We start from the raw sequence: 22171 nt of genomic DNA, 5'->3' as shown, positions 1-22171 counted from the left end.
AGGAGGAAGGGGATGTGCTGAGGAATAGAAAAGATTCCGGTTGTTTTCAGCTACCTAGAAAGAGGAGTAGACAGTGAGCAAGGGCAAGCCCGACCCTTTCCATCACTTACGCAAATCATTCACTCAACTGGGTCTTTTCGAGGAGTCCACACTCAGCAAAGGAAACAGGAAGAGAAGTATCCTCCAGGAACCAAGCTCATATGTGCCAGACAAAGAGGACTCATTAATCCCAGAATTGCTGGCTATGAGAAAAAAGTTAGGCACTCTTACATGACACTGAAATCAAGAAAGAAAAGAGAAAAAAATTCAATTATTTATTTGATATTCAGAGGATTTGGCCCAATTCTTTAGTGTTTTATCTTGTTGCTAATTATCACTTGAATATAGGCTATTAGTGCAGCAGACTGGCCCCAGACATTCAGTTGTCTGACATACTTTTGTGGAGAAATGGAGGGGAATGGACCAAACCCAGGGCCTCAAACTGGTCCTGTGCTCTACTACTGAGCTACACCTCTCTAGTGCCTGACATGCTTTGTTTTATTTTCCTGACATACTTCGTGTGTGTGTGTGTGTGTATGTTGGGTGCGGGGGGGTTAGTGGAGATTGAATCCAGGGTCTTTGCACCGAGCTACATCTCCACCCCTGTTTGGATTTTATTTTGAGACAAGATCTTGCTCAGTTGCCCAGACTGGGTTTGAACTTGCAATCCTCTTGCCTCAACCTCCCAGAATTCTGGGATTAACAGATGTGCACCACCATGCCCAGCTCTGACATACTATTTTTGAGGTCTTTACCCAACCAAACTTTCTGGAAGGTGAACTATTTCTCAAAAATGTTAGAGAAATCAAATATTGCTTTAGGAGTCCTAAATATTTCTATGTATTTCATATTTGTTGTTTCCTTTCTTTTTCTCTTTTTGCTTTTTCTTTGTGTTGCTAGGGATCAAACTCAAGGCCTTGTGCATGCCAGGAGGTCCTATGCCACTGAACTAAACCCCTATCCTGTGGGTGCCTGTCTTTCTTTTTCTTTCTTTCTTTCTTTCTTTCTTTCTTTCTTTCTTTCTTTCTTTCTTTCTTTCTTTCTTTCTCCCCCCTTTCTTTCTTTTTCTTTCTCTCTCTCCCTTTCCTTCCTTCCTTCCTTCCCTCCCTCCCTCTTTCTTTCTTTCTTTCTCTTTCTTCCTTTCTTTTTGGTGGAACTGGGGATTGAATTCAAGGCCTTCACACTGAGCTACATTCCCACCCTTATTTATTTATTTATTCTGAAAATTTGAGATATGTCGTAAGTTCCCAAGGTTGGCCTTGATCTTGTGACTCAGTTTTAGCTGAAATTATAGAGGTGCACCACTGTACCTGGATTAGATTTCACTGTACCTGGACGTTTCTGTGCTTGGCATGGTGGTGCATGCCTGTCATCTCAATACGCTGGGAGGCTGAGACAGGAGAATTGCAACTTGAAGCCTCACCTAGTTAGGGAAATCATGTCTCAAAAATAAAAGATATAAAAAAGAGCTAGAGCTGCAGCTTGGTGCACAGACCCTCAGTTTGATCCCAGTACTCCCCCCCCCAACATAAAAGCCCTTCCTTGTTTTTATACATGACTTTTGCTTCAATTGGGCAAAGCCACTACTGCTTAACCTCTAAAGGGCAACCAGAGAAAAAGGCAATATGGATTTATTTTCATCAGAATCCTCTTAAGATCCCATTGCTCTTAAATTTAAATTTGTTTTCAGTCATACAACCTGGAGTAGTTTTCATTGTCGGCATGTGATTATTCATCCTCTGTAAGACCAGGAAATTCAGTGTAAAGAAAGAAACTATAATTAATATGTATACTCAACCAAAAGTTTAAGAATTCCAATAGTCTCCAAGTGCTTTTACATTATAGATGATAATGATGTCTTGATAAGAGTGCTTCAAAACATCACCTTTTTTCTTCTTTCCTTTATTTTCTACCCCTACTCTCACTCTTTTGAGACAGAGCAGACTGACCTTGAACTCACTTTAGCCCAGGCAGACCTCAAACTTACAATCCTTCTCCCTCAGCCCCCTGAGTGCTGGGAGAGAGCCCTTCTTAATAAAGCCCTTTCCAAAAACTGTAATTAAAAAACTGCAAAACAAGACTATGGTAATTGTTAAAGAGAAAGATTTATTTAGTTGTTTTATTTTTGTCATGTTGGGGATCAAACCCAGGGCCTAGTCCATGCCAGGCAAGTGCTGTCCATGCCATGGAGATACACTATCAGCCCAGATTTGTTTTATTATGAACAGAAATATATGAGTGTTGGAAACTTTTCCCAAGCCCTAAGCAGGGGTATGAAACCTAGCCAATGAGACCATGGAAAAATGGTGACCAAATTATAATCATTAAAAAACCCCCAAATAAACAAACAAACAAAAATAATGGGAAAAGCAAGTCAGAGACCCCAGGTGCTATATTCTCTCTCGATTTGAAGTTTAAATGAGATAACATGAGTTTAAATTGAACCGAGATGGGCTTTCTTCTGGAAACAAGATGCCTATGATGCCTATAAAGCAAAGCGGTTGATTAAAAAATACGTTAACAGTTTCCATCAGATCTTAGGCCAAGTGGTATAAATCATACATGCTTTTTTAAGCACACCAATTATAGTACCTGTAAATGAAGATTGTTACCAAAATTAATAAAATAATGAGTTGGTATTTATTTTCTTCAGAAAATAATTTGCCACAAGGCCAAGTAGTGTATCTGCCTTGTTTGTTGTTATATTCCAAGCAACTCACATGTCAGCAGATAATTCTTTAAATACTCGTTGAATGAATTCACTTTTTAAATAGCAGCCACATTTCACATATTTGATTCCTCCCGACTTGATATAGATATACCTTCTCCAGGAGTGGTTCTCACACTTGATCTTAGCCAAAAGGCCGAGAAGCGATACCAGGAGTGGTTCTCTTACCCCAAGAGAATCAGACACAGTGGACCCTTGCATTACATAAGAACAGCTTGGGTTAGGACTGGAATTTTAGTTTTAACTTCCAACCAAAGTCTTGAGTTACCACCTGAATGCCCGGTACTTGTGCTTCCAGATGTCTCAGATACAGATTTAATCCTTAAAGAATTCTGGAAGGAACATACAGCATCCTTTCCTGTGTGGGGTTCATCGAGAAATCTTGGGCCAATATCTCTCTAAGGACACTGACATCTGCCTGGAAGAAAATGTGGCCTAAAATTATACAAGAGAGAAACCCTGAAGGCAATTGACCAGCTTGAGTTACAACCAGCCCTCGGAAATGAAATGAACTTGTAAGTCAAGGGTCCCCTGTACACAAAGAGAGGGAATAAGATGACCAGGAATGTTTTATTGAGGTAAATGGCAAAACTTCTTTTTCCTGAGGACTGTGTAAGATTAGGACAAGAAGCTGTTTATAAAAGCTCATAGTGTGAGATTTGAACTGTCACGTAGGGTCATGCTTTGAAGTATATTCCTGCTAAAAGCAGAGGATAAACTAGATAAAACTTGGAGGCTGTAAGATCTGTCCCTGATTAAATGGGCCTAGGAGTAAGAGTCTGAAGAAAGGCTCTCTGGCTGCACATACCTTTTGGATGTTGTTATTAGCAGCCTCCAGATTTGAAAGCAGTGTTGAGCGCGCTGTTAAATGATCTTTGAGGAGCTTTAGCTATAGCTAAAAGCCGATGTAGCCCTTCCTCATTTTTGTTTGCTTGAACAAGAGCGGGAAAAGAAGTCTAAAGGGCTTTCTAGTGATATCCTTCACTCCTGTTCTAAAAAGGACCCTTGTTCTTCACCGAGTTAAGGAAATTTCACAACTCCCAGGGGGTAATGTGAAGCTAGTTTTTTACTCACTGGTGAATTAATGATAGTTCTATGCAGATTCTTTTCCTAGAGTGAAAAGATATCTGAGCTACTTTTCATTACCACAGAGCTTGAAATCCTGTTATATTCTGTAATATAATGGGGCATAAAACATTCAAGTTATGAATCTACATAAAATGTACAAAACATTTAAAAAGCATACTTTAACATTTGTAAGTACTTATTGTTGGTATATGCAAGGAGATTTTCTTTAGTGGCTCAACCTGTGGGGGAGTACCAATAAAGATGAGTAAGACTATTTTTACAGGGCTGGGGATTTAGCTCAGTGGTTCTGGTGCCTGCCTCGCAAGTGCAAGGTCCCAGGTTTGATCCCTGGTACCAAAAAAAAAGATTATTTTTACAGACATTTTTTCCATATTTATAATATATTTATTATTTCTACTTTACTATTATTTGTATGACAATAATAATCCCTTCTTTGTAGCCAACGTGACGCCTTACCTAGCACATATATATGACACAGATATTTCAATACATTGAGGGCTAGGAATATAGTTCAGTGGTAGAGCATCTCTCACTTATTATAGGCCTTGGGTTTGATCCCCACCACTGCAAAAAAAAAAAAAAAGTGAATTATAGCAAAAATCACCAAACCAGTAAGCTCAATACGATAAATAACAGGGCTACCACAACAATTTTCAGATTGAAAGAGAGTATATGCTACTTAGCTAGTTTTTTGGTTTTTTTTTTTTTTTTTTTGGTACCGGGGATCGAACTTGGGACCTTGCACTTGCGAGTCAGGCGCCGAAACCACTGAGCTAAATCCCCGGCCCAAATTTAGCTAGTTTTGTAAATATAATTAAAATACACCCTTTTGTCTTAGCCTGTGTCTGCATGGACATATATGGATTTAATGTATATAATACTGTAGCAAAGTTGAAAGTTACTGTCTGGACATCATTTTTTAAAAACAGATTTATTGAGATGATATTTATTTACCACAGAGTTTCACATTTCAGTGGTTTTTAGTATATTCAGAGTCATGTAACCACCATTTAATTTTAAAACAATTTCATCATGCCCCAAAAAAGCTCTGTGCCTACTAGATGTCACTGTCCTTCTTCACCCCATTACTCCCAATTTGGCCCTAAGCAACCACTAATCTACTTTCAGTCTGTATAGATTTCCTTATTCTGGACGTTTCATATACAGTAAATAGAATCATACAGTTAAGCCTTTTGTTTCTGGCTTTTATCACTCAGTGTTCTGTTTTCAAAGTTCGTTCTTGCTATACCACGTACCAATGCTTAATCCTTCTTATTGCTGAATGCTACTGTGTTCCATTGTGTGGCTATGCCACTGTTTCTCAGTTTGTCAGTTGATGGACAGTTGGGTTGTTTCCACTTTGGGGCTATTATCAAACATGCTGCTATGAACATTTGTGTGCAAATGTTGGTGTGGTCTTAAGTTTTCATTTCTCTGGAGCTGTTGGGTCATACTGTAACTTTAACTTTTGTGAAGGATTTTTCCAAAACAGCAAAATCATTTTATATTCCCTCCCGCCAGCAATGTAGGGTTCTAATTTCTCCAAATCTTCAACAACACTTATTATTGTTTGTTGTTTTTATTATCGCTATCCAAATGGGTGTGATTGTCTTATTGTGGTTTTGATTTTTCATTTCTCTAATGACTAATGTGTTGAGCATCTTTTCATGTGCTTACCAGCTACTTGTATATCTTTTTTGTTTATTTATTTTTTGTTACCAGGGATCGAACTCGGGTCCTTCCACGTGCGAGGCAGGCAGCAGAACCACTGAGCTAAATCCCCAGCCCTGTATCTTTTTTGGATAAATGTTTATTCAGATGCTTTAAGCACTTTTTTTCTTGGAGTGGAGTGGATTGAACCCAGGGCCTTTGCACTGAGATTCATTCCTAGTCCTTTTTATTTTCCGTTTTCAAACAGGGTCTTGGTAAGTTGCCCAAGGTGGGCTGGAACTTGTGATCCTCCTACCTCAGCCTCCCAAGTTCTGGGTGCTTTAACTACTTTAAAACTTTTTTAAAAAAATTGTTGAATTGTAAGAGCTCTTTATATATTCTGGATACCAAACATTTTCAGATATATAATTGCAAATACTGTCTCTCATTCTGTGTTTTGTCTTTCTTTTCACTTTAATGATATTTTTTGAAGCACAAAATGTTTCTTGTTTTGAAGTTCAGTTTATCTTTTCCTTTGGTTTCTGCCATAAAACCTTTAGATGAAATTGAATTTATCTGTATTTTCTTTTGTTAATTATACTTTTGGTGTCATATATAAGGAACCATTGCCTAACTCACAATACTGAAGATTTACTCCTAAATTGTCTTCGTAGAGTTTTGTTTTTTTGAGATAGGGCCTCTCTTTGTAGCTCAGGCCATTGTTGAACTTGCTCTGTTGCCCAGGCTGGCCTTTAACTTATGATCCTCCTCCCCTATCCTCCCAAGTGCTAGGATTATAGGCATGTGCCACCATGCCTAGCCTCTTCCTAGAGTTTTGTAATTCTACTTGTTAACATTTCAGTGTGTGATCCCTTTTGATTTATTGTTTTCTGTAGCTTCAGGTAGGGTTCCAACCTCATTCTTTTTTTTTTTTCAGTACTGGAGATTGAACACAGGGCCTTTATACTGAGCTATATCTGGAGTCCCTCCCCCCATTTTGGGGGGAGATTGAGACCTGGTCTCAATATGTAGTTCAGGCTGGCCTTGAACTCACTATGCCCTGGCTGGCTTCAAACTCCTGGTGATCCTCCTGCCTCAGCCTCCCAGGTGCTGGGATCACAGGTGTGTGCCACCATTAGTGGCTTCCAAACCCATTTTTACTTTATTTTATTGAGATTGGGCCTCACTAAGTTGGCAGGTTGCTTAGGCTAGGCTTGAACTTGGGATCCTCCTGTCTCAGCCTCTCAGGCCAACTTAATTCTCCAGGATCCATATGTCCAGTTGTTCCTGCACCATTTGTTTAAAGGACTATTCTTTCCCAACTTAAATCCCTCCATTCCTCTGCCAACTATACATATAATGTTTGTTTCTAGGCTCTCTATGCCAATACCATACTTTTTTTTTTTTTTTTTGAGACAGGGTCTCACTGTGTAGCTTAGGCTGGCTTTAAACTCATGGTGATCTTCCTGCCTCAGCCTCTGGAGTTCTGGGATTACCGATGTGTGCCACCACATCTGGCTACACACTTTCTTGATTACTATAACTTTATAGTAAGTTTTGAAATCAGGATGTGAGTCCTTCAACTTTGATCTTTTTCATGGTTGTTTTGACTATTCCATGGTGTATGGATCCAGTTTAACTCAATATAGCCCTCTTGAGTTCTAACTGCCATGATTGCCCTGCAGTAACCCTCATCAGTTTTGCCTGCATAGTTTCCTAATGAACCATTCTAGATAAAACCATTAGCATTCTCTGTGGTGCTTCCCTGGCTCCACAGATGCACTGTATTCTTCAATATTATCTTGAGACAAAACCAGATACATTCCAGCCAAATGAAGTCACTTTTGTCCTAACCCATAAATATGTCCTTATTACTGACCCAAATTGTGACATCCAACTGGTTTTGCCACCCAGAGCCACACTTCCATCAGGAAATCTGTCCACAAATTGCACTGTGTGCAACCCCAACTCTGTCCGCCTCTTTTTCACCAGCCTCATGGCATCTTGGGGCTGGTCTTCATACACTGGGACTTGTGGTTCTTGAACACATAGGTTTCACTTTTGCAGGTATCACCACGGTAGGGTCTAATGCTTTTTTGTTTGTTTGTTTGTTTTTGGTACCAGGGATCAAACTTGGGACCTGTGCTTTCGAGGCAGGTGCCAGAACCACTGAGCTAAATCCCTGGCCCAAATGCTTTTTTTTTTTTTTTTTTTACAGTTTCTAGATCCTGATTGTATCACTTTTCTCAAAATGATCAGGGAAACAAAATCACTTTTGTCCTAACCTATACATATTCCCTTCTTTCTGACCCAAATTGAGAGAATCAACTGGTCTTGTTGCTCCCCAGAACCACGCTTCCATCAGGAAGTCCAGCAGCAAACTGCAATCTGTGATTCATGGTCCCCAAAATAGCAGGAAAGTTCCACAGATTTGCATTGTGAGATAATCTTTTGGTGACTCAATCAAAATGCTTTTGCAGGTAACTCCCCCTTCTGAATTGCCAAAGTATTTAAAAAAGAAAAACAATATGAAATTCAAAAGACTGAAGGGAGGGACATAGCATAATGGTTAAGTGTTACAGGCTTTGGAGGCAGCAGTTCTAAATTTAAATATTTGTCACTCAGTGACTGTGCAACTAGGGCAAGATTTTGAACCTGTTCATTTGTAAAATTGGAAAAACAATCCTTTCCTCATTGAGTTGTTGTAAAAGTAAAATGAAATAGCAAATATACACATATATATTTGTTTTGTTTTGTTTTGTTTTTGAGACAGTTTCTCCTGATATAGTGTAGGCTGGTCTCAAACTCATTTATGTTGCCTAGCTTGGCCTCGAACTTGCAGCAGTCCCCTTGCTTCAGCCTCCCAAATACTGGGATTATAGGCAACTACACCCAGCTACAAATATAAACTCTTAATACAAGGTCTGAGACTAGTTAAATTTTCAGTAAATGACACCTGTTGGCTGTTTCATTCAGGGAGTGGAGAACTTATCATAGCAAAGACTTTCTGGTGACAAATCATTATATCCTCAGGTATGAGGCTTTTTGCTTTGAAAGACTTGGAGCCATTTTTGCTCTAGAGTAGGGAGGTGGGACCTGGCAAGTGCAGATGCTGCTTGGCCTTGCACATTGTACTGCCTGATGGCAATGGAAGGCCAGCATCGCTAGACCCTGATGTTTTTCACAATGCTGATTCTTGCTAATTTCAATTCCACAGGGATCTAGCGCCTAAATTGTGAGGTTCAAAGTCATTCTCTGCTATACCTTTTCTAGAGTCCACATATGTAGAAAGCCCAGTTACAGAGAATACCACCAATATTTAAGGAATAAGTGAAAAATCAGTCACTCAGCTGTCAAAATAGATATGGGAAGAACTCCTGTACGTTACCTGCAAGAGAATCTCACAAAGAACTTTACTCAAAACCCGAGTCTCTCAAAAAAGATTATCTATGTCTACGTTTGAGTTTGCATAGAAACATTTTTTAAAAGTAGAAAAGAAGGTTGTTTGGTAGAAGCACTGAGAAGTGTTAGTCCAGGACGGGGGATTTAGCTCAGTGGTTCTGCAGCCTGCCTCGAAAGCGCAAGGTCCAGAGTTCAACCTCTGGTACCAAAAAAAAAAAAAAAAAAAAGTGTCAGCCCAATAAGGAAGAAAGAGACATACAAGAAGCAGACATATATTAAAAATAAACAGCATGCCCGAGGCCATTTATTATAGGAACAAATTCTGTATACTGTTGAGGGCATTTATTGATCATAATAGAATACAATAATGTTGATAAGTCCTTAATCACCAAGTAACTTTAGTGTTCAAGAAAACATGAGTTTTCCATTGGATGATAGGAAGTTCTTTAAAGTAATTCAAGTTTTTCATTTATATATAATACCTTCTTGGGGCTGGGGATTTAGCTCAGTGGTTCCAGCTCCAGCCTCGCAAGCTCAAGGTCCCGAGTTCGATCCCTGGTAGCCAAAAAAAATAAATAAATAAAATATCTCCTTTTGCTCTTATGCCGGATAAATGAGATGTTCCTGGCTTTAAAGTTGACTCAGTAAGTTGAATTTACAAACTAATGCAGTATTCAAATAAGTTGTAGTGTAGGGAGCTCAGAGATTTAACTGTTTCTGTGCATCCTTATTCTACTGCAGTGTGAGGTTGTTATTAAGTATCCTTGACGGCAATCAAAGCAGTAATTGTTAACTCTTTTTTCTGCCAAGTTTTCCTCCCAGCTCCCTCAATGTCTCGGCTAAAGTTTTGATCTGCTCTGAGGGCACTTTATGAGAGAATATAAAGAATGAAATCACTTAGCTACTAGCACTGGTTATAACCCGGCCATTCCATCTGTCCAGGCATAAACAAGACAGCAATAATCCTTTGTAGAGGGAGAAATTCAAGAGATTGCCATCATCTAGAAGGCAAACGTTAAATATCATCCACACTGGATTTGAAAACAGTAGTTTGAACAACACCGGTAGGCTGATTAAAGTTCAAGCATTCAATTACTTTCGGCTATCTCATGTTTTAACTTAGATTTTTCAAATTTTTTTTTTTTGGTATTGGGGATCGAACTCAGGACCTTGTGCTTGGCGAGGCAGGCGGCGGAACCACTGAGTTAAATCCCCGGCCCTAGATTTTTCAATTTTAATTAGGTAATAGAGTCAGCTGTGGGCCAGAAAACAGAGACGCACAGAATTTTAGAACTGGAGGCTTTTAGAAAACTTGTCTAGGCTCTCCATTTTACAGAAGGGAAAACCGAGGCCCTTGGACATGTTAAGATTTAATGTAGGTCACTTGGTTAGTTAGTGACAGACAGGGAACCCAGGTGTCCCAACGCCTCTTTGGGACAGTGGTTTTCCTGTGTGCCCCTCCCCCTTTTAAATTTTTGCCCCCTCTTCTTTGGCTTCTCCTTCCTTTTCCTTCCTAAGTGGCAGGCTCGGGTTCAGCCTCAGCTCTCCTCCACTTGCTCTGGATCAGGGCTCGGGGCCGAGTCTTCTTGGCTGGCGCCTTTTCCGCGGCAGGTGATGAGCGAACACCTAGCTTGCATCGCTATATCATCGCTCCCTCTGCTCCCGATTTTACAACACCGGCGGTGTCGCTGGGGTCTCAGCGCACAAGGAGACCGTGGGTCGGAATCCACGGCCATTTGGGAAGAGAGGCTGTGGGGACCCTCTGCGGGCCTGGAGATGCCCTGCGCTTGAATGACCTCGGCGTCGACCCCGCCGCCGGCCACTGGCCCGGGCCTGACGTGGCGGCGCTAGGGGAGAGGCCGTCGCGAGGGCGCGGCCTGACGTGGCGGCGAGGGGAGCCCGGGACACTGCACTGCTCCGCGCTCCGGCCAGAGGGCGCCCGGCCCCAGCCCTTCCCCGCCCCTAGGCCGCCTGGGGCTCCGGGAGTAACCGCGCAGGCGATTGGGTCGGCGGCGCAGCGGGGCCATGTTGGAGCAACCAGGGAGGCGACCCCGCCTCCCGCCGCCCACTGCCCTAGGTCCGGCCTGGCGGCGAAGGACAGGGAGCAGCAAGGGGATCCTCCCTCCGGGGAAGCCCGATGCAGCCCGAGCGACAACGGAAGCGGCGGCGGTCACAGCCACCCCTCCGCGCCCTGGCCAATCAGCGGCGCGGGCACAAATATGCAAATGTGCGCCGGTGCTGCTGGAGTGCCGCTCGCAGGGGCTGGTGGGGTCGCGCCGGGGGAGTGAACCGGACCAATCAGGCGGGTGCATGGCGGCGCGGGGGAGGCGGTGCCCTGCACTCCTCCCTCTCTCCCTGCCGGCCCCGCGCTGACGGGGGGGGTCAGGCCGCGCCGCCGGTAAGTGCGGCCGCTCGTCGCTGCCACCCGCCGCCGCCTAAGGCGTGGGGAGGAAGCCCGGGGCCACCTAGGGGCAGCGGCCGCCGCTCAACTGGTGGGGAGAGGCGGGGGCGGGTTCTGTCAGCGGGGTGGTCGCCGAAGGCCGCCCCCGCCCGGCCAGCCGCGCGTGTCAGTCTCTGTCGAGGCGGGGGGCGGCGGGGGCGCCTCGGTCATGGCGAAGCACGAGAACCTGCGAGCGGCGGTGAGTACGTGCCCGCTGCCGCCGCTGCTCGGCTGTGGGGGAGGAGGGGTGTCGGGGCGGCGGGGCCGCCGGGGGAGGTGAGGGGCGGGCGCGCGGGGACGCCGGGGAGGGGCGCTGCCCGCACGTGCGGCCCACCGACCCGCGGTCCTCCCGCGCTGTCATGGCTGCGCGCGGTGCCCCCCGCCCCGAAGCCCGCAGACCCAGGGTCGGCCCGGCCGCCGCGCCTGTTGCGTCGGATGGAGGTGAGGCCCGGGTGGGCAGGGCGAGGGGGAGGCGGGCTCCCCTTCCCCGCCCCGCTCGAGGTCCGGGCCTCTCTCCATGCTGGGTTCCTTCGCGAGGATCGGGCTTCCCTCCATCCTGCAGCCTCTGCCCCCGCCCGCCCTCCCGCTGTCTCGCCTCCGTGACTCATGACAGGGCGTCCCGCGCGAGCGCTGGGTGCTCTGGAGTGCGGGACGCCCACGGCACTTTCCCAGGCCTAGCCTCTCGGTTTCGAGCACCTTGCCTTCCCTGCGACACCCCCGCCCCCTGCTCTTCGTGTCCGCAGCGTGGCCCAGACCCCCCAGCCCCTGTCCGTGTGCACTGTCCCTGCTAACTAGGTCTTAGTGTCTGTCTGGGTGTGGGACGTGATGGGTGGCTCCACGGCGCTCTCCTTGGATATCCATCCCTAAACCAAGCTGGACCCGGAAAGGCTGGGTGTTTTACTGGCCTGTCACAGCCTCCAGCTTAGCGAGTGGTTTCGGTTTGTTCCTTTTTTGGTTTTGTTTTTGCCTTAAAAAAAAAAAAAAGAAAGAAAACTTCAGAACGAAGTAGACAAGAATTAAAAGTTGGGATGTTAACTGCTGCAACACAAATCCTTCCTGAAAGCCTGAGATATGACACTATTGTGACTTATCCTTCATGTGAAATACTCATACTTTAAGAATTCTCTTTTAAATAAAGTTCATCTTCATTAATAAAATCACTATCACAATTCAGTTTCTCAGTTTTGCATGCTGCTTTTCCCTTTTCCCTTTTCTTTGTTTTCAAGTTCTCCAGTTCTCCTTAACCAACTGAATTGAACAGAAAAGAGCACTTACCTGTAATGTTACTGTCCACCTAAACCGTGTACATAACTGTACAGTAGTTTTAAAAAAACCACTAGCTCTACAAACAGTTGAACTTGAGAGGATTCCACGTTGCAGAAGGTTTTTTGTTCTTTGCAGTGCAAAAGGATGATCATGGTGGCTTTTTTTTCTGTTCTCAGATTTATAAAACTTGAATATATTTTTATTTATTTATTTATTTTGGTACCAGGGATCGAACTCGGGACGTTGCGCTTTCGAGGCAGGCGGCAGCACCACTGAGCTAAATCCCTGGCCTTAAAACTTGAATTTAGATGAAGCATTTTGCTAATAGTCAGTATAGAACCCTGTATAGGATATTTGATTCAAGGAAAAAACCTCTTATTGCTTACAGCAAGTAACTGTATTATGTATGTATCATGGAAGACATCTGTTCTTTTGTGGCTTTAACAATTAGTTACAGTGTACTACAAAGTATTGGCAGGTCTCAGGACTTTTGAGAATTACCTAGATTATGTAAGATGGATATGAAATGCATTGGTAGTTGCCTCTCAGATTAGGTTAAGGGTGACTGTCATCCTTGAACAAGTTCAGGGAATTGGAGATTGTATTTAAAAAACCAAAAAACCCAAGAACTAGTAATTGGTCAAGAGTAGACGGTGTCCTGAGGGCATATGAATGTAGCATAAGAAAAAAAATGTTGATGTAACCACCAAAACACTTCTTGACTTGGAGTACTGACTGGAGAGAATCGAGACTTAACTAGCTATGTAGCCATAGTCAGGTTTCTTTATTTTTTTATAGTCAGGTTTCTTGATCTCTCGAGAGCTTTAAATTATCTCTGTTATAAAAATTGGCTTCCTGGGCTGGGGATTTAGCTCAGTGGTTCTGGGGCCTGCCTCGCAAGCGCAAGGTCCCAAGTTCGATCTCCGGTACCAAAAAAAAAAAAAAGGTTTCCTCCAGTTTTACAGTTTTAGGATTCTAAGTAGTCCCTGAAGTCTATTCTCTGAAGTAAAAAATTGTATTTGGACATCAAGTGTTAAAGCGCGAAGCTTCGCATGGTGGCGCATGCCTGTAATCCCAGCACACTGAGTGGCTGGGGTAAGAAGATCACAAATTCAAGCCCAGCCAGGCTATTTAGTAACTTAGTAAAACTCTATCTTAAAAATTAAAGGGCTGGGGCCGGGGATTTAGCTCAGTGGTTTCACTGCCTGCTGCGCAAGCGAAAGGACCTGAGTTTGATCCCCGGTACCAAAAAAAATATATAAAAATAAAAAATAAATTAAAGGGCTGGGCTGAGGATGTAGCTCAGTGGTGCACCATGACTACCTGGCAAGCGCAAGGTCCTGAGTTTGATCGCTGGTACCCCCAAAATAAATAAATAGATAAATAAATAAAGGGCTAAGCATATAGCTTGGTACAGAGACTGCACAGCTATCTCCATAACTAAGAAGGAAAAAGGAAAAGAAAGGGCAGCAGCCAATGGCTGAGGCAGGAGGATCACAAATTTGAGGCCAGCCTGGGCAATTTTACAAGACCCTGTCTCAAAATAAAAAATGAATAAAGGGTTAGAGATGTGCCTCAGCCGTGGGTTTCAATCACCGGTACCAGGGGAGAAAAGAAGGCACAGGTTTAAAAACAAATAGTGGGTATAGTTGGCTTTTTTTGCAAAAGCATTTTATAAAGAAAAACCTTAGGTGAACGGGCATTAATAAAGATAAGAAAGCAGTGTCCTTAATAGAAAATACCTAGGACAAGATGGAGATTAACAAAATCATAGAATTTTCACCTTGTAAGTAGAGTATCTTGAACTTTTTTCTCCAAACCCCTTATCTAATGCAATTGAATGTATTGTATAAGGCATTGATGGTGAACCTTTTAGAGACTGAGTTCCCAAACTGCAACCCAAAACCCATTTATTTATCGCCAAGTGCAAACCCTGCAATTAAACCTGAATATCTGATGCTTGGCTGCTGGGGCAACTTGGCTTGTGTGCTGACAGAGAGGGCTCTGTGTGCCCGCTGCAGCATGTATGCCATAGATTTGCCACCACTGGTATAAGGCATTGTGTGGTTTAGCTAAGATACAGCTGAGGGAAGGGCTTAATGTATAAATTTAGGGCAAGTACTGAAGTAGCATTACAGATTTAGAATTAAAATATTTTGAGTCTACCATTAATAATAAAATAAGATTTGATATGTGTGGAAATGTTGGATATCCTAAAGATTAATTTTATTTATTATTGATGTAAATGTAGATGAAAAAGCCAATTAGATAAAAAGTTCTAGAGAGGACAGGCTAAAATTTAAAAAATGAAATAATAGATCTGCTGGGGAAATTTTATCAGGTAATCAATACAGTGAATAAGCATAGGTAAGAAAGCAGAAACTTGAGACAGTTGGTCAGAGTGAAAACTAATGAAAGCCCCTGGAATATGTATTGGAAAAACTAAAAACCAAAAGTTAGAGTCAGAAGAAATTTATGGACACTTAAGAGATAAAACGGCACACAGTGGCACACACCTGTAATCCCCGCTACTCCAGAGGCTGAGATGGGAGGATGACAGTTTCAAGGCCAGCCTTGGGTATTCAGTGAGATTCTATCTAAAAGGTGAAGGGTAGGAGCTGAGGATGTAGTTCAGTGCCTGGCTTCAGTCCCCAATGCAATAGATAAATAAATACAATTTTTAAAATACTGGGTTGAAGCTGTAGCTCATTTGTAGAGCACTCCTGTGTATCACTTCCCCTCACCTCCTCCCCGAAAAAAGATAAAGAAAGATCCAGCACTCTGGAGGCAAAGGAAGTTTGTGAGTTTGTGTCAAGCCTGGGGTACATAGACCCTGTTTCAAAAGCAAACAAAAGAATGATTTTATTTTTGCCTTTTAAATGCTTTGTAGTTGTTTTGTTCTTAACAGGAGATATAGATTTCTTAAAAGATACAAGATTTAGCCTTTTTTATTTACTTTGTAAATGCATAAGGTGCCAGTTACCTGTTCTATAACTACCATCTTCCAACACTTTGTGTCTTTGTTTACTTCCTCATTGGAGCTTTACTCTCTTCCCACCTCCTTGAAATTTTCCAGTTTGAGTACATAGGTCTGATTCTACCTGTGGAAAGAAATCTTTTGTTATTGTGGCCCTTAGGGATTTCTCTTCATGAATTATAATTTGTCTCACTTATTTGACATGTCAAATATAATTTCCTGACCTTTACTCTGTTGTATCACCAGTTTTTAGGAAACATTTTTTCTCCTCTTTTCTAGAAACCTGTTCAGGGGACAATGGGAGACCCAGAGAAGGGAAGCCACTTTAAACTGTAATTTATTTTCTGGACTCCAGGTCATTCACTAAACAGATTTATTAAGTGTTCCCTTAATTTGCTAATTTATTATGTTTTACTGACATTTATGAAGTGCATAAGTGATCCTGCCTTCATAGTCCCAACAGTCTAGTAGTGTAAAGAACAAATAAATGATAAATGTAAAATGACAAGATGAATTCAATGGAAGAAAAGAACAGAATACTATGAGAGACAAATGGGGAACATTTTTAGCATCTGTGGTTAGAGGAGACCTCTCTCAGATGGTGATATTTAACTCAAGACAGAATAAGAAGCCCAACAGGTAGAAAGGAAAAAGATATTCCTAGGAGAGAGAAAAATATGTTTGAAGGACATGAGACAAGAAGGAACTTAATTTACTGTATGTTTTTAAAATGCCACTTTAAAAAAAAACAACTTTGAGAATGGATTGGAGAAAGGAAAGAATAAAAGCAAAAATATGTAATACTGTAGTTACATATGTAGGTAAGACATGATTGTAACCGGAGATAGGGTGGCAGATGTAGAGATGAAGGAAAGTAAAAGGAGGTACTGTATATTTTCTTTAAGTTTCCTCTGAAATACTTACATGTGTTTGAAAGAGAGGAGATGGCAAGGTTTGGGGAGGAGCAGATGGACCATTGATAGCTTCTTGATGGACTGAATGTCAGAGGAAAGGTGTCAGATTATTTCATAGGTGGTTCCTGGCATAAGGGACTAGATGATGGTGTATGATTTATCGAGATGAAGATGATGAAGGGGAGGCAGGAGGATCACTGAGAGTTTGAGACCAGCCTGAGCTACATATAGAATTCAAAGCTGAACTACATAGCAAGACCTTGTCTAAAACAGAACAAACAAACAAAAGCCAGGTGTGTTGGCCCATGCCTGTAATCCCAGCACTCAGGAGGCTGAGGCAGGAGGATTGCTGTGAGTTCAAGGCCAGCCTGAAATACATAGTGAGACCCTGTCTCAAAAAAAAGGGCCGGGATTTAGCTCAGTGGGTTCCGATGCCTGCCTCACAAGCAGAAGGTCCTAAGTTTGATCCCCAGTACCAAAAAAACGCGCCCAAAAACAAAACAAAAAAACCCAACCCTATTTAAACACTATCTCTAGACAAGTACCTCAAAAGGTTGAGTCTGTCTTTATGGGATTGATACCTCAGGATACATTTAAGTATATGTATGATACTATACTAAGACATACAGAGTTTGAGAAGAAAAAGCAAACGTCATATTTATGTTTAAAAATCCCTGGTAACTGAAATGATATTAACAGTTTCAGTTTTTGAAGGTTTACTTGTGAATATTCTCATAATTCAGATTAGATTAGGAGGTTTTGAGAGAACTGTTAAACTCAAATATAGATACTCAAGTACTCTAACCTGAAAATCCAAAATTGAAAATCTGAAAGTTATCTATCTGTAATGAGGATTGGACCCAGGGTCTCCTGTATGCTCAGCAAGTGCTTTACCACTGGGCTGCCAAATCTGAAACTTTTTGAGTATTGACATGATGCCACAAGTGGAAAATTCCGTATATGACCTTATGTGATAGGTTGCAGTCAAAATGAAGATACACTAAAAATACTGCATAAAATTTTCTTCAGGTTATGTGTAGAAGATATATATAAAAAATGAATTTCATGTTTAGAATCTGGACCAACCCCCATGATATATGTATATACCAGTATTCCAAAATGCAAAACGCTTTTACTCCCATGCATTTCAGAAAATATCATCTATATAATGTTAGATGAGTACCCATAGTAGGTGATGGTACAGAATATAAAAGTTGTGTAGTCTTGATATTCTTAGGACAGTAGCATTCTTGTCAGTTATTAGCTTATGGGCAGCCGGATATTTCTTTCTTTCGTTCTTTCTGTCTGTCAGTCTGTCTGTCTCTCTTTTTTTTGGAACCAGGGATTGAAGTCAGGACCTTGTGCCTATTTATAACTTTTTTTTTTGGTACTGGGGATCGAACTTGGGTCCTTGCACTTGCTCAGCAGGCGGCAAAACCACTGAGCTAAATCCCTGGCCCAACCTATTTATAACTTTTAGTGAGAGTTCTTATGTGTAAACACTACAGCACAGGTAATCTTTAGCTGCTGACAGATAGCTGTCAGAAATTGACGTTTCTGTTCAAATTTGACATTAAGTGAAGTTAACCAAGTAAATATAGTTTTGTTTTCTTTTTTCCTGTATTTAACAACTTTCTTTTTTCTTCTTCCTCCTCCTCCCCCTTCTCTTTTCCCTTCTCCTCTTCCTCCTCTTTTTTCCTCTTTTTTTTCCCCTCCTCCCTCCTCCTTTACACAGAATCTGTGTAGTCCAGGCTGGACTTTAACTTGCTATGTAGCCTAGGCTGGCCTTGAATTCACTATCCTCCTGTGTGCTGAAATTACAGGCATGTGCTACCATGCCCAGCTAAAACTTTAATAATTTTAAACTTTTTTTTTTTTTTTACTATAAAGGAACATTATTTGAATCCTGCAAAAAGATGATCTTTCTTGTCCAGTGGTCATTTCAGTTTAGTTCACTTCATCTATACAGTATATTAAATTTTATTCTACTGGAAGCCCATGACTATAAAAGGTAACTGTTAATATACCGTGTTCTTTTGTAAGAGAAAGGAAAAATGGTTAGCATAATGGTTACTTTATATCTTTTGCATAAAGTTTGTTTTATTCTAAAATTTTATGTTGAATCACAGGTCAAGTAACTTTAGATTTTAAAAAATTATGTTTCTGTCTTTGCAGTGTTTATCTTTTAAACGGCACTTAGGGCTGGAGTTATAGCTCATTGGTTTAGCATTTGCTGAGTGTGGTAAAGGGTTGATCCCCAAGACTCCAAAAATAAAAGTAAAAAAGGACAATTAAATATCCATTAAACTTTTTTGTTTCAAAGATTGCGCTCCTTTACCTAAAATAAATTTAGGAATTTAAGGTTACAGATTTGGGTCATTTATTTAGTCTGTTTCACAATTGAAACAACTGAGATACAGAGAAACTGTATTTCTTGAGGTTTCTCATATTAAGAAAGACTATTTCCAAAATTTAGTGAATTCACTATATATCTGAATATAACACTTAGTAGTTCTGCTTTGATGAAAGAGTGTTGAAACCAGCAGTGTGCAGAATTACTGAAATCCCATGAGACTACACTGTGTTTTATTGCCAGTTTTTTGGAATGATATATAGTCTGTTGTTTATAAACATTTAGTTACTTATGGTTTACTGTATTTTAGGATTGTGTGTTTGTTTTGCAGTACTTCAGGTTAAACCCATGGAGTATTGAGCTGTAGCCCCTCTCTAGCCCCTCTGGCCCTTTGAGACAGAGTCTTGCTAAATTGTCCAGGCTGGCCCTGAATTTTCAACTCTTCTGCCTCAGCCTCCAAAGTATCTGGAATTATGGGCAAGTGCCACTTTGCCTAGCTCAGTTAGGTTTTAAAAAACTTTTTGGTTAAGTTATAATAGACATACAGAAAATTATAGTGTCACAGGTATATAAGTCTATGATTTATTACAAAGTAAACATATCACTGAAACTACCACCCAAGTTTAAAAAAAATTTTCATTATCAGCAATCCAGAAGCTTCCCTTCATAGGCCTTTCTGTCACTTCCTTTCTACCTTCCCAGAGATGACCATTACCATGACTTCTAAATCCATAGGTTAGTTTTGCTTGTTTTTGAATGTTACTAAGTGGAATCATATAGCATATGTTCTTTAGTGTAATTATTTCAGTGAGACTAATCTGTATTTCCATGTAGGAGTACCTCTTTCATCTCACTGCTATTGATTCTAATGTATGATGGACATGTTTTCAGTTTTGGGCTATTATAAATAATACTGATATGAACATTCCTATACATTTGTGGTACATACATGTACACATTTCTGTGTACACATTTTTTTCTAGGAGTATAAAAGTTATATGTAGATAATGCATGTCAACTTCAGCAATAATGCCTTACAGTTTTCCAAATTTGTTGTTCCAGTTCTTTCTAGAAATACATGAAAGGACCAGTTAGCCCACATTCAGTTATGTGTTTTAACATGCTACTATATATATTTTTTTATGCTACTATATTTTTTAACTCTCAATTTTTTAAATCTCCAGGAAAGATAAATATTTGATCACAAATAGCCATTTCTACTTAAACAAGATATAGTACAAAGGAACACAACCTAATAAATATAAAGAATTTTTAGTTCATAAATGGATACCCATGTTATGGTTGGTGGATTACAGCAGATACTAACAGAACACAATTCTGTATTTTTGAAGTAATAACAAATGGTGAGAGACATTGTGCCTGTTCTTGATTCTTAGGAAGAGCTTAGTTTTTAAAATAGACCGAACAGTATACCATTTTAGGGGATGTGATTTGTGAGAAATGAAAAATATGTACCTAAAGTACAGTAGTCAAGAAGCTTTACTAAAGAATACAGAGGAAGAGAAAAACTTTTGTCAAAGTGAATTTGATAGATTTTATTTTGTTTGTTTATTTTTTTGGTGCTGCAGATTGAACTTAGTGCCTTTGCACTGAGCAATATCCCCAGCCCATTTTTCATTTTTATTTTGTGACTGCATCTCACTAAGTTGCTAGGGTTTCATTAAGTTAAGTTGTCCGTGTTGGGCTTGAACTTAGGATCTTCCTGCCGTAGCCTTTGATAGCTTTTAGATGAAATGTACAGTACAGTATACTTTTAAATAGGGTTCTAGAGAAGAGGGAAAAATATTGAAAAGTTCTATATTATTTCTGAGATTAATAGAAGTTTATCAGAAATGACCAAGGTTCCAAGGTTACTGATAGGGCATGGCATACACATCATATAAAATAGAGGCCCAAGCTATTGTTTTTTTACTCCTAAGTCAGAAAATCCAGGACACTTGGATGCTATATGGTCTTCTTAAAGTAGTATGGAATTGCATTTTATATCTTTATTTTATACTGGTTGTAACAAAAACATTTTAAAGCAATATAGTATTTCAAGAAAAATGAAATTGAATTTCTCAAAGATTTGAATGTGGATTTACATTTTAGAGGATATACTGAAGATGTGTCAAGATGTGATTGAATTTGAAATGCTAAGTGAATTTGGTAGACTTGAAATCACAGCATAGATGCTTGTTATGTGTTACACCATTTTAAAATCAATCAGAATAGCAAGAAAATCTACAGGAAAGAAAACTCAAGGTAATGTAGTGTCTTAGAATCTAAGAGAAAGTGGAGTGGTTAATTAAACTGAATTTAGAAAACGTTTAAACAGCCCTTTTTACCAGCTAAGCAGTGTGATAACTGGTACCTGAACCGAGTAAGTCATAATCTTTACTCTTACAGCACTGAGAACTTTAATGGTATATGATAAATAGGCATGCATAGATAACTGGAGGTTTCATATGAAAGCTAGCATTTGTGTTTAGCCTGTTTTCCCTTTGGTTAGGGATGGGAAAGTGTTTTCTTAGTGATCAAAGACAGAGATTAAGAGAGGACATGGGTTTGTCCAGCAGATTACCTTTGATAATATATTTGTAATTTTATGGGGGCAGAAACTGTACAAGTACAAGAGGTTTATAGACAAATACGTATTTACAAAATGGGGGCAGGGATCACTTCTTTTCAATATCCAGCCCTGAATGGAAGGTAGCAATTGGATAACTTGATTTGTACATTTCATGGCTGTTTGAAATTTAGATATATGGTACCCAATTAATAGTGTCGTCAATCTATAGTGTGAGAGGAAAAGCTCAGGCTCAATTCATAGGTGAAAAACATGGGCCCAATTTATAGGCTTATTGTATCTTTAAGACTCTCAAAAATTTTCTTTTGGAGTTTCCTGAAAGGGAAAAAAGGCATTGTAACCTTGGATAATTTTGTGTCCTGAAGCTGCTTCTTAAAAGTAGTATTAAAATTATGACTTTTCTTGTCTCTTTTCTACTTATATTTCTTCTATCCTACCTCAAAAATGAACTTAAAAATTTCTAAGCAGATGCAAGGACCACATTGAACGTAAAGTATATAAATTAGTATTTAATCCCCCACTGGGGATTGAGCCCAAAGACTTTTTGCATTGAGTTAGATCCCTAGCCCTTTTATATTTTAAATTTTGAAACAAAGTCTTGCTGATTCATTAAATTGCCCAGGTTGGGCTCACACTTGACATCCTCCTGCCTCATCCTCCCAGAGTGCTGAGATTACAGGCATGAACCACCATATCTGGCTCTCTATCCCTTTTTATTTTTTA

At 40.6% G+C, this 22171-nt stretch overlaps 1 protein-coding gene across 9 annotated transcripts in view; it reads left to right on the top strand.

Moving 5' to 3' along the window:
- The window catches only part of Chd9 (chromodomain helicase DNA binding protein 9), a 246276-nt gene that overhangs the window by 52129 nt on the left and 171976 nt on the right, over positions 1 to 22171 (top strand). The window contains exon 1 of one of the 9 annotated variants that reach the window (XM_087206536.1): positions 3066 to 3282. The exons of 6 other annotated variants lie outside the window; for them this stretch is intronic. The gene's annotated coding sequence lies outside the window, so the exon portion shown is untranslated. Of the gene's footprint in view, positions 1 to 3065; positions 3283 to 11180; positions 11307 to 11409; positions 11548 to 22171 lie in introns of those variants that run through there. 2 more of the 9 variants (XM_021260907.2, XM_021260906.2) reach the window with 2 other exon arrangements.

Source organism: Heterocephalus glaber, unplaced genomic scaffold (genome assembly GCF_053883595.1).
Source record: "Heterocephalus glaber isolate CG9 unplaced genomic scaffold, H.glaber_assembly_v1.0 deba00000071, whole genome shotgun sequence".
Taxonomy (NCBI): Eukaryota; Metazoa; Chordata; class Mammalia; order Rodentia; family Bathyergidae; genus Heterocephalus; species Heterocephalus glaber.
Note: the sequence above shows the minus strand (reverse complement) of the source record. Positions and strands in the feature narration are given on the sequence as shown.